General features: G+C 34.9%; 1 long non-coding RNA gene across 9 annotated transcripts in view; it reads right to left on the bottom strand.

The window, feature by feature from the left end:
* LOC149910388 (uncharacterized) overlaps positions 1–12,767 on the bottom strand; it is a 176,551-nt gene that overhangs the window by 94,712 nt on the left and 69,072 nt on the right. For 2 of the 9 annotated variants that reach the window (XR_016457836.1, XR_016457832.1), the window contains exon 3: positions 7,061–7,567. The exons of the other annotated variants lie outside the window; for them this stretch is intronic. This is a non-coding gene — a long non-coding RNA (uncharacterized LOC149910388). Of the gene's footprint in view, positions 1–7,060; positions 7,568–12,767 lie in introns of those variants that run through there. 9 annotated transcript variants of the gene reach the window in all.

Genomic DNA, 12,767 nt, shown 5'->3' with positions numbered 1-12,767 from the left:
TGAAATACATTTGGTATTTCATACAATGGAAGACAACACCTGCTATGATCTAGTTATTAGCCGTATATAAAAATGAAACCCGTTTCGCGGTGTTACGGCATCACGTGTGAACGGGTGGACCGATTTCGATTATTCTTTTTTTATTATATTCCTTGAAGTACGAGGATGGTTCTTATGTAGAGAAAACGTAAGCGAAGCCGGGACGGACCACTAGTAAGTAATATATAGACAATTATACCATAGTATTCAATACCTACAATTCATTATTAAATTAACTCTACCATGCTAACTGAATATTTTTAATAAATGATAAAAGATTTAATGTGTTATAAAATTTAAATATTAAAAAATAATTTCATATTTTATTATACAAAAAATAATTTTCTGTGAATTTATGTCTCGGTGACGTGTCGTAAAAATATAAATGATCGGATATTTAAATATTCTAGACCGGGAGATACTGACACAAAATTTCGAGTCATTTGTAACAGGATGGCGGTTCTACAGGGGTCTTAGTACGCAATGACAAAAAGAAAAACGATGGTGTGAACGCTGGTACCGGCGGCTTAGTCGCGTGGGCGTTAGTCGAACTCGTCGGAAAATAGCAAAAGTCAAACGATTTGTAACAGTATGGCACTTATTTTTCCTGTAAGTTTGAGGATCAACAAATATAAATACAAAATTTCAAAGATCTATGTGTTGGAAATCTTCACTTATATAAATTAATAATAAATTAAGTTTTCAAGTATGACAGCACTTTTTCCCCCTACTAGAAGTATGGCAAATATAATAATGGTCACATTTTATCAAATACTCTCCAAAAATCCAAATGCAATACTGGTACAAAAAGTTTGGCGAAATAAATTTTTTTTGCAGATTTTCGGCGGTATGGCGACCATTTGGATTCGTCCGAAAAGTATGGCATGGCGATTTTCGTAAATGGCTGCACGACGATAGTTACCTGTGCAAAAGTTAGCCTGGTACAAATGGTTGAATAATTGTTTTATTTAAATCAACACATTCGCGTCGGTATGGCGGGCTGTAAGTCACACCGGAAAAGTATGGCATGACACTACCGCCTACTTCTTTTTTATGGGCTATCAGTAAATTCTAAAATTTTTGTGTTACAAATCGTTTGACTTTCGCTATTTTTCCGACGAGTTCGACAAACGCCCACGCGACTAAGCCACCGGTACCAGCGTTCACACCATCGTTTTTCTTTTTGTCATTGCGTACTAAGACCCCTGTAGAACCGCCATCCTTGTTACAAATGACTCGAAATTTTGTGTCAGTATCTCCCGGTCTATCATACATCTGGGGCCGTATAAGTCATACTCTTTTTACCAGACAGTTTACGCTGTGAATTGTACTGTCTGGAAATTTCTATTATGATCGCATATATTATATGGCTGGTGATTGTTACACGGCCCCTGGTCCTATAACCATCTTCCAACCGAAAATTGCTTGGCAGACATGGCTATAGCCAATAAGACTGCTGCTTGTAAAACGTTTGCTAATGTGTCTTTGCTACGAGTTTGGTGTAAGTTGTTACTTTCTGCTTAATATTGCAGCTGAATAATGTTGAATAATGTTGAAAGCTGAAAGTTGCGAATATATCACAATCTGCTTGTGTAAAGAAAAAAGTGAAGATCCTTGTTTTGATGAAATATAAGAACTTTTGAAAAAATATAAGAAAAGCTTTAGTTAATTTCTACCTCACTTCTACACTTTATTTAAAAGTTGGAATATTTTTTTTTCACACGAACTGTTTGTTGGCTTCATTTTCAACTCAGTCATTGACATTATTCGACCGCATATAACGATATTATAATTAGGAGAGCGGTTTAACGATGTCGGAAAAACTCAAAACAATGAGATGTTCGCAGTCATGTCCGCCATAATGTGCAATCAAGTGTCTGATATGTGACCGTATGCATACCTAAATCTGTTAAAATTATCTCAACAGAAAAATAAAATCAACAATTTATTTAATTAGAATTTACTTTTCAGCCCGATTATAAAATTAATCACTGCATTCCGAAGACAGGGAGTTAATCGTTTCAAGCTATGAATATTGCGACTAAAATAACTAACGTTATTAAGAGTCACGTCTAAACAATTATGCGTGTCATCACATGTCCTGTAGGACATCAAAATAAAATCATCGCTATTTATGCATCTGAAAGCGTATTGATGGCATGCAGTGAACTCTTATAATGTAATAAATCGTCTGAAAAATATAACAGTCAACACTATGTCATACACGTGTCATCGAATGTCCCGCTCGTGCGGAGCGGGCGGGCGGCGGGCGGCGGCGCTGCGCTCCCTCCGCGCCGCGTCACGGGGCCGTTCACCATAAATTGTATCAACATAAATAAATTCTGGCGTTCCATATTTTAAAACTTTATTTTAATAGCCCACTATTCAACGAGGAATTAAAACGTGTTTATTAGCTGAACACTCGTAATACACAAGTGCTTCCTTCATAAGTTTCTTTGCTCTTTAATGCCATAAATCAGTTTTCATGTTAACTTAATAGATACATCTGGGCTGTGATTAAATGCGTTTACATAAAATGATGCATGTTTATTTAGATGAGCTTTGTACATTAAATTTCAATTCTAAAACGGTTCAATAGTTGTTTGTTAGTTTAAGAAATGTTGAATAATAATAAGTTCATAATAATTTAGTTACTTCTAAATGAACATAGTTGATATATATAAAGTATCAATCGCTTCTATCGATGAGTATAAAAAAAAGGATTAGTAACTAGCAGATAATAGACTTCATAGCGTTCACAACACAGGTTCATAAGAATAACCACAGCAGCAGCTGTGACACTAATCAATTAACTGCTGTCATACAGCTCTTAGCTTGATGACTATTAAACTACCGCATTTTAATTTTTTTCCACCGAAAAACAATATTATGCCAATCGGAATGTTAAAAACACAATATTTTTCAACGTGCTCTTAATCTCAACAAATTGTTTAAAATAAAAATATTTAATGATGCGCATCTACAGGAGAAATGTGATGTTTTTAAATATGCTACGAGGCATTAGAGATTTTGACGGGCACATTTAAAACAATAGCTGAAATCTTTAGACACAGCTATAAGTAATTTAATTTGAATCGTTTTGAAGCTCTGCCAAAATGACTAATTCGCGCCTGCCTGTGGTGGTTCTCAATTTATCACACATTTTTTATATTGCAGGATTAGAGTTCAAATAGATCTATACTATTAAAGTAATGGATGACCGCTATATAATATAGGTAACAAACATTGAAAACGTGTGTTAGATTGTCAGAAAGTACCCTCTCATTCATCTTATTGAACCCACGTTGTGTTTTGGCAATTTTTAAATACATTTAAATTCATTTTTCTTACTTTTAAAATTGTCTAAATAAATTGGAAATGTTATATAAAAAAATCGTTTAAATACATGATTTCAATTGTTTGAAATGTTTCAAGTTTTATTTACAACTACCGTCGTAATTTTTTATTTTATAAATATCTTCTACCTCTTTATACTAGGTATGCTTCAACTTAAATGTAACTAAGGACACGATAAAAAAAATGAAAAACTATCGTAAAAAATTGAAATATTACATGATCTTTCATTAATGAATAAGTAGGTACCTAGTACCACAGTAGAACGGCATCAACTAGGGGCTGAAAATGGGAAGTTTTAAATAATTTTCATAACAGTTTTACATCATCAACATATTACACAATATTATAATACAAAATTAATCGAAGTAAAAATAACAAAGTATAAGAGAGCTTGGAGTTTGTAACATTCATGAAATGCCACCGTCGTAATAAAATTGTATAAAACCACGGTTATCGTAAACAAAACAAATAGCAAATTTTACGAGCCATTCGTCGCGCTTTTCCATTTGCATGGTATGACTATATGACAAAGTATTCCCAGTAATGGGCTATGGTGTCAACGTAGAAGATCCTTGGTCCTTGTTTGATACAAATTTTTAATATTTAACCAATGGAAAAACTAAGAAAATACTAAAACAGTTTTTATGATGTCCTTATCTAGCTAAATAATAAGTGCTACGAGTTTCATTACACGAAGTTTTACGTCATTCAAATTTTTCATAAAAAATTATCAATTTAATGGGCTGTAAAAAATATTATGGTTAATGTTTCTTATAAATTTCGGGACAACATATCTTAATTACTGTGTAATATTTTTATGTAGCAATGAAGCGGAAGTTTCGTCATCCATTTAATTTCATTCGAGAACAATAAACGAAAACCAAAAACATAAAACGAGGTAGATAACGTACGGAATATTTACATTGTACTTCATGGACACGTTTCAAGCTGTTAGCGCTTCTTCATGATAATAAAAAGGTTTCAACAAAGGCCTATTAAAAACTGAAGTCATAACAGGAAACTTGATACAGCGGCCGGTATGTTTTTGAGAATTACCTTCTTTCATCATAAAGCCGCGGTGAGCGGCAGCTGCCAGCACTTCATGTGGTTTCTGAACGGCTCCTCTTTAATAATCTTGTTTATTTTCTGAACTGGAGCAACAACAGATCATAAAAAAATGCCTATTAAGATGTGTCACCCGGTAGTGTAATGATATTCATTACACTTTTATGAAAATAGGTACACTTTGATCTTTATTTTGCTGCCTACTAATAAGAGAATAACAAAAACACATTCATTGCTAAGATAAATTAATCTTCAATTTATTATTAATGACGTTTGCGAGGTGAACACGTAAGCCGATAAAAATAAGTATTAATTTTATTAACGTAGTACAAGCAACATAAAACGTAGGGTTTGAACCCTAAAAATGTACACTAAGTACCAACAAGCCGAAATATACGTGCTAGTTATAATATACAGACGTCAGTAACATCGCAATTACACATTGAGATTGCACACAGCAAACACAAGGCGAGCGTGTCAAAGGTAACGACAATACAGAGGAACAGTTAGCAATAAGGCGTCTTACGCTAATAACAACAGTAGCATCTCCGGCGATATCTCAATATCGTAGGTGCGAGTTAATTAACACATGACGCTCGTGGAAATAGAATTCCTGTAAGTGCGGGGTGCGCGCGCGCCCCGGGCACACGCCGCACCCGCTCACCCGATGTTTGTATACAAGCAACGAGACTTCATTACGCCGCTGGCTAATGTATTCAACTTCAGCCTCCACGTTAGCAGCGACACTTCTCGGAATCAATATGCTCCTTGTATGTTTTGATTGGCTGACGCTCGAACCCGCAACCCGAATGCGCCCTTACAAGCCGCACAATAAAACACAATTTCCCGCACCTTCATCCCACGACATTAATGACAATGAATACAACGAACAGATTTCAATGTTAATACTTGACGGGATATTTCCTATAGCGGTAACGACCTCTGCATTGAACTTGTCCAATTTTAGGGTTAACGGGCATTAATTTGTTTTATTATCGGTTTATCGTTTTACAGTTTCCTGTTCTAAACGTTGTGACTCCATATTGTTTCAATCGACGGCTATTTTCACCATTGTTAAGATATTTGATTACATGAGATTAATGTCTGTTGTTTCTAAGTTTTATAAAAATATAATAATACCCAATCCTAAACATAATCGAGAAAGGAACTCAGTATTCAACATACAAAGCAAACATCGCATTACTTTGATGAAACTATTGATATTGCAAAATCATAATGTCAGCGTCTGATCTCGCCCCTAAAAATAATAATGTTTCATCTTATAAAAATATTTCCCTTACGACTGTCGTTCTGTATATCACGGTATTTGTCACAGAGGATCACCCTTTATGTTCGTTTCCAGTCAAACCCCTTAGATAAGCGAGCCTTTTATATGCCAAATATAATATATTATGGTTTACATTTCTGACGAAAAATTACTGTGGACATACCTTACCGTGATTAAATCATATATCAGCTCTGTAATTGTTTAAAAATATTAAGATAAAAACTGTTAATTATGATCCCTGAGATATAAGGTCGTGATTAGCAAGACGTTACATCGATAGCCTTTCACCTTCTTCGTGATATTTCGAATTTAATTTATATCATTAACCACATAATTATTATGTAGAGGACAAAGTTCCTTGTTCATCTCCTATATCAAGAAATTGGTAGAGGTTATTTCGTATCACGCGGTTGCTTATCCATGCTTTGATAACTGAGGAGAATACACGAACCATTACTTCCGACATATGAGCAACGCAAAAATATCCGCGCATTATGGGTTATCAGAGGCACAGTCGCGTCTCCCGGCTCCAGTCGTCTATTCACTTGCCGTTCTTATTTAATGGATTGCTCGCTTTCATGTCCACAAACGTACAAGGTTTGCGATCCTCTGATCACGTGTACGAGGAAAACTATTTATATCAAAGAAACGTATTGCAATATTCAAATTCAAAAACGTTTCCTTAACAGCATTTTCTGATACACTCGAGTATGAAACTTCTCACCGATCTGTTTGCACGTCTATAGCTCCCCTTTCATATGAAAGACGAAAACAAACAGAGAATGTGCCAAATAGCAAACAATATTATACGGAATGCACAATAATATCAGTTCCGGCGGCGTGGGTTTTCCTCCCGCGAATAAATATGAAATTCGAAGACTTCTCGCGGGCGAGCAAATATTATGGGAGCTTTGCTTTGGTAAAATGATAACCGTCAAGATTGAAAATTTGGATTTGCTCCCGCGGGCTACGAGGAGCGCTGGTGAATGCTAAAGTACTGCATAACTTTGCTGACATGTCTCATCTTTCGTTAATATTAATATTGTACATTTGAAAATATACATTTCAGTGGTTATGAATAAAGATATACATTTCAATGAAATAGAAATTCTTTGAAGGCAACATTTTAATATGTACTATATTAAATAATAAGTTTCAAGAAAACATAATCTAATAAAGGTTCTTTAAAAAATACATATTCATTAAAATTATGTTCATGTTATAACGAACTAATAAACCTTAACTCAGTCACCGCAGTCAGTACTTAAAAATAAAGGTTAGATATAAAACAAACCAATCTGTAAAGTATTTTTTAATTTTATTAAAAACATTTCATCTCATCCACAAAACAGTGTAGATGAGATCTGCGCTAGTACAGAGAATGCATCACAAAATTATACAAGTACTAAAAATAAAACATCTACTCGAATGTTATTTGCAACAAATACAAGCGAGTTACTCACACGTACTGTGATTGAATCTGAAGAGTAACGACTCAACAAAATCCAACCGCAATTTTCTGCAATGTCATCGCTGCATATAAAAAGTTATGACCACTGGCAATATTTCCAAGAGGCAGAGCTCGGAGGAAACGATATGCAGTAAACGGTCGGGCGTGAGGTCTCGCGGGGCCACTGCGCCTCCCTGACCCGTCCGATTTTATGCCAATTTTCATAAAAATAAATCTGACTCTCGTTGATTGAACCAGTCGCCACCCCGTGTTCGTGATCGCCTTTCTATTTTATTGTTATTAGCTCAGTCGCAAGGGTACGAATTATTGTTTTGCCATTTGTCCCGAAAATCAGATAGGTGACCGATCTGAAAAACAAATATCAGTTCAAGCTTATACATATTGACAAAGATAGCACAAGAGATTCAATAAAGTTTCAAAGAAAATGATATCAAGAGGGATTAAATATGTGCTTATCTAACTTTTTCATTCATAATAGATATTTATTTTATAGATAAGGATCACATGCTTTTCTTAAACATAGTAAAATTACAAAGTAACACAATATATTAAATATCTGATATAAAATTAAAATCTGTAAGTAGTCTCTGTACAAAAAGCTAAACATTATTATTTTTGGAAGCAGAAAGGAAGTAAATGAATAATAGACGCAGTACTATTTAGTATTGAATGTTATGACGTAGAATTGTACGTAGCTATTTGTTGAACTGAAGTAATTTCCTACTGCAAATAGCTATTACAAGGTCGTTACCACACACAGGAGCTGCATTATCTATACCTTGCTTGACACTATCCTCTTATCTGATAGCATTTACAAAGTAAACCCTAACATTCCAAGATCGATGTTTAAAAACAGAATGATTGAGAGCTTATCAGTATTGATTAAGTTTATTTGAAGCCCATAAATATTACAATCAGCCTTCGCCTTCAAAAATTAATTCCAGCAAAAACGAGTTATGTGGAGTATTTGGACAAAAGTGCAGACCGTAGTCAAAGAAGCATGGCGGGCGATCGTGATTTATCGTCGGCCGCTTTTGAATATTAAATAATCTTTAATGGGAGCGCATGATCGTCCCATTAGCCGACGTCGTTGCTTTCACGTTTAATAAAGAGTCATTTATAAGCCAGCGACGCTTTTCCCTTATCTGGACGAAGTATGTCGCGCGTCTGAGAGGTGCCGCCCTATCGGAATTAATTCATAATTTTTATCCTTGCTGGGAATAGTAATATTTATTTATAGCAAATAGCTTTGGCATTGTATTAAGTGTTGTATTCGTAATCATAAAGGCTAACGCAAACGAACAAAGAGATAACTGTAATTAATTTTCCCTTGCCAAAGGTTATTTCGACGATAAACGTTAAATCCAAGGTGAAGTTATTCCAATGATATGCAAGTAATATAAATTCGTTAGTAGGCCCCCTTTATAAATTGCAGTACACCGTAAAATATTATTTGCAATAATTGACATTCTGGATAATTAGTGTCATCATACAGAACGAAAAAGAATACTCCGGTATAGATAGGTAAATGCTCGAGAACGCGCTTGTTTTCTTTTCTATTCTGAAAGTTCTGTGAAATGAACATAAGCATTTAATTTTGCATAAGAGATGTATTACCGTATTTATATTGCCTAGATATAATATAATAACATTGTTAACCTGCAGCATGTTAGTGTTATTTTATAAGAAGAAACGCCAAATATCTACCTGTTTTAAAGTCAAAATACTAAAAAAAAAATAGATTAAAATCATCTCATATTCAATAATAAAGCTTATAAAGCGGCATCAATAAAAATACTTTCCTCTCAAATGAGGTATCATGGAATCCATGCACATTAAGAGGATGAATGTCCTATGAAAGGCATACAAGATTACTAAAGGCGCATGTCGTCAGTTACGACTTCCTAATGACACTTCGATCGCGAGCGGCACTCATTATCACGGAACATTCAATCGGTTAGCTCGAGTTATTCCTCTTAATATCTCCGCGGCGTGGGCAGAGCGGCCGGGATATCGTCACGTATTCGCGGCAGACCGTCGTAATTATATCGGCGCAATTAAAGAGCAACTAATATATTATAATCGTTCTGTTAGCAACAGTTGTTTTTACCAGAGCTCGGTGAGCCGACGCGGCGCGTTTTGATCGCGTTCACATAACCTCGCCGTAACACCCCATTACTATCGAGATTGACCGACGAGATGCGAGCGATGGAGGAACATCATGTTCTATTATGCGCTACGATCCTGATGTCGTCGAATAGCACCCATTCAACGCGATACTATTTTCATGTAAAGCATTCATCGACATCATTTTGCTCCGTTTTAATGGGAAATATTGCTGAAGTACTCTTTACGCATAAAAATGTTATGCTCATTCATTTTTATGCTAAAGTTACACGTATTTCGACATCAAAAATAAATGAATCGCGGAGCTGTAATTGTTTTATTCCTACGGAAAATCAATACAATACTACCGTTTATACAATTACAAGGCTATTGTGAGTAGTTAGATAGACAGGAACATTAGGCAGTCAAGTCAATGTGACTGCTTAATAAAAGGGTAGGGTGGGTTTGATTTGCTTGCGAATCATGAGAAAATTATGCTGGAGCACACGTCGAGATCGAGGCAGGCTGCTCTTTGAGAACATCCGACGGATAAGAATAATTACTTGCAATGATTGAACCCTTATAATCTGAGTTTATTTAATAGTCGACAGATGTTAATCGCCGCTCTGACTGTGGGTAATTACGACTTGATATCTAAAAACGTGCAACTTGGAATGGATTTACGTGTTTTAAAGAAGACAAAACAATTTATATCTTCTTCGGCATTTAATTTATTACACATTCACAACTTCGTATATAAATTATCTGCTTGCATACTGGTTATAAATAATAAAAGTTCATTTACCATACACCACAAAAACTCTACATAGGTATTTTTTAAAGAGTATAATTAACTATTTATACCTAGTGAACAATTAATTACATTTGAGAAATTTGTCAATTCTCATAAGCGTATCATATTATCATTATATGTAGGTATCTACCTGTTATACCTGGCATATATGTTTCTGGAGTAAAAAGTACACCTAACTAACATCCTGTAAAAAGATTTCACACACACATAATGACACTAAAGTTTTATAGCTCTCTAACCATGATATCGATTCTGATTCTTCTTTCGACACCCAGTTAGATACAGTCACATTTTAGCGTCTCAGTCATAAATGCCATACGCGTTCTTGTTAAGGCGCGCATGTTAATTCTAATCCTTGTTGCATTTAGACCGGGGCGGCCTAGTAATTATGTGCTTTCATTTGTCTGTTTCTCAGAACAAACGAGCGAGGCTCGCCGTGTAAGCTTGCTCCATGTAAAGCAGTTAGCAGTACTCTAATCTCGCTACGCCATTAATTTAAAGAATACGTCTACGTAACCACCTCACCGTCGCCGAAATACAATTCTCCTTCACATTTCCTATTTGCATATTAAAATAATTTCGAGTAAACGCAATACGTAAGTTGTTTCCGTGCGTAATAGGAGCTCTTCGAAAAGAGCATACGCGTCTTTCCTGTTTTGATGAAAAACGAACCTTAATGTGAATACGTTATAACATAAATTGAATTATTGGCATTGTAATCATGCTTTTGTTTATCACCGTAAACGCTAAGAATGATGATAGATAAAGGCTGGTTGTGCGCCCAAATAGATAAACTAGCGTGGAAATTAATGTCTACATTTACTGGTGCATGAAGTTTCTAGTTAATTATATGTTTATAGTTACACATTTATAAAAATAAATTAGTACTACAAAGGGTACCCATTATCATCGAGGAAGGAAATGCATATATTTTATTAATGTTTGATTAAAGTAGAAGACATATCAATACATTTATCATTATTTAAATAGGTAGAGACATCCATTAAGCGTGAAATTATGGTATAATAATTTACTGGAATACATGGCTTTTCTGAATTTGTTTATCGTAAGGAGTAAATACCTCTGGGATAAATTAATTATGATTTATGTATTACAATTATTTATTCTACTTTTTAATAAGATCTACCTCCGATTCATTTTGGAATAATAATCAAATTTTCACATTATATATACTTTGACATGATGATGATGACAAGGTAGATTTTTTAAATATAAAAATCCCTATCCCTATCATGAAAGCACGACAAAAAATTGATTCAATTAAACGCAACATCTATTGCATAATATGTTAGAGCCAAGTAATCCTGGCTTGATTAATCTTAGCGGTAGCTAATTGTAAAGGGACACGCGTGTGCTCACTGACCGTGGTGTCAGTTTACTTTATGAACAAATTAATAATTACAAGCACAACTTAACAACATTCCCGCAACTGATACGCAATCTAAAAACACTTCTATGAATTACAAATTTTATGATGTCCGCTTTATAATGTAAACTTTATAATTTTATGATATGTTAATTTAACAACTTCACACATTAACTAACTGCCAGATAGGTACACAAAGATTTACGACCATATTTGTTATACTTTTTGTTATCATTTTACGCTCGCTTGCTACTCCATTTGCATACAAACTACAAGATATGTATAAAAAATGATACCTATCTAAGTATGAAATTATTCAATCATACACATTGTGACTCCTTAGTTAGGGACAACGTCATCATTCCGACTGAAATGGCCGTAACTGCGTCTGTATTCATAATCCTTCATTCTAGGCAATTTGATATTTTCCCCTCAGTACAACCCTCCGTAGCGTGTTTAACACTTCACCGATTTTTAACGTTTGTAGTATCAATTAATTAAAGAAAATTGTGGGGAGGAATATTGAATAGCCCGAACAGGTATCCATACCATTATCGATATCACCGTGAAATGTTTAACGTTCAGAACGTAGCGTTATGAAATGAGTGTGAATAATGTTCATATTGTAATGAATGTGGTCACATTTTTTACACATTCCTTGGACGCAGAGCACTGAGCGGAGGGGTGAGGGGCTGGCACCCGGCGTGAAGCGTTCGCGCGTGAAATTATTATCATATAATACCCCGGCTTTGAACACGGTACGATTATTCAAATGTTCATAGCCTTACTCTGCTGCATTCGGATTACGCCGGCGTTCGCAGACATTCCAGAATACTTCGCACCAACGCGACTGTCGGCTACGCTCCTACTAAAATTTGTCAAATATATTCATGTTTAGTGTGCGACTCTTGTCACGTGGGAGATAAGCGAATAATAGAAAATTTTATGTAAATCTAAAGTGGCCATAATGTTGGAGTAACACCTTTATAATATGCGCTTGAGGCGGGATAATGGGAGAAGCGTGAGTTATCCTTGCAGATAAGTCAATGTTGTTTATACAGAGCAAATTATAAGGTTGCGAATATAAAATACAATTAAACATTAACAAATTACGCATGATTATGAAGTTATGTAGCTCAAAAGCTCTAAGTTTAAAAAAAGCTTTTAGAACATAGAGCTTTCTTGCTTTTACAGAATATAACGTGACCTTTGGCATAAAGCGTGAAATACCTATGCGAAA

The sequence above is a fragment of the Colias eurytheme genome, chromosome 2, assembly GCF_061535395.1.
Source record: "Colias eurytheme isolate Ceu_HAF_F1 chromosome 2, ilColEury1 Martin Lab GWU primary, whole genome shotgun sequence".
NCBI lineage: Eukaryota > Metazoa > Arthropoda > Insecta > Lepidoptera > Pieridae > Colias > Colias eurytheme.
This window is presented reverse-complemented; position numbering and strand designations above follow the sequence as displayed.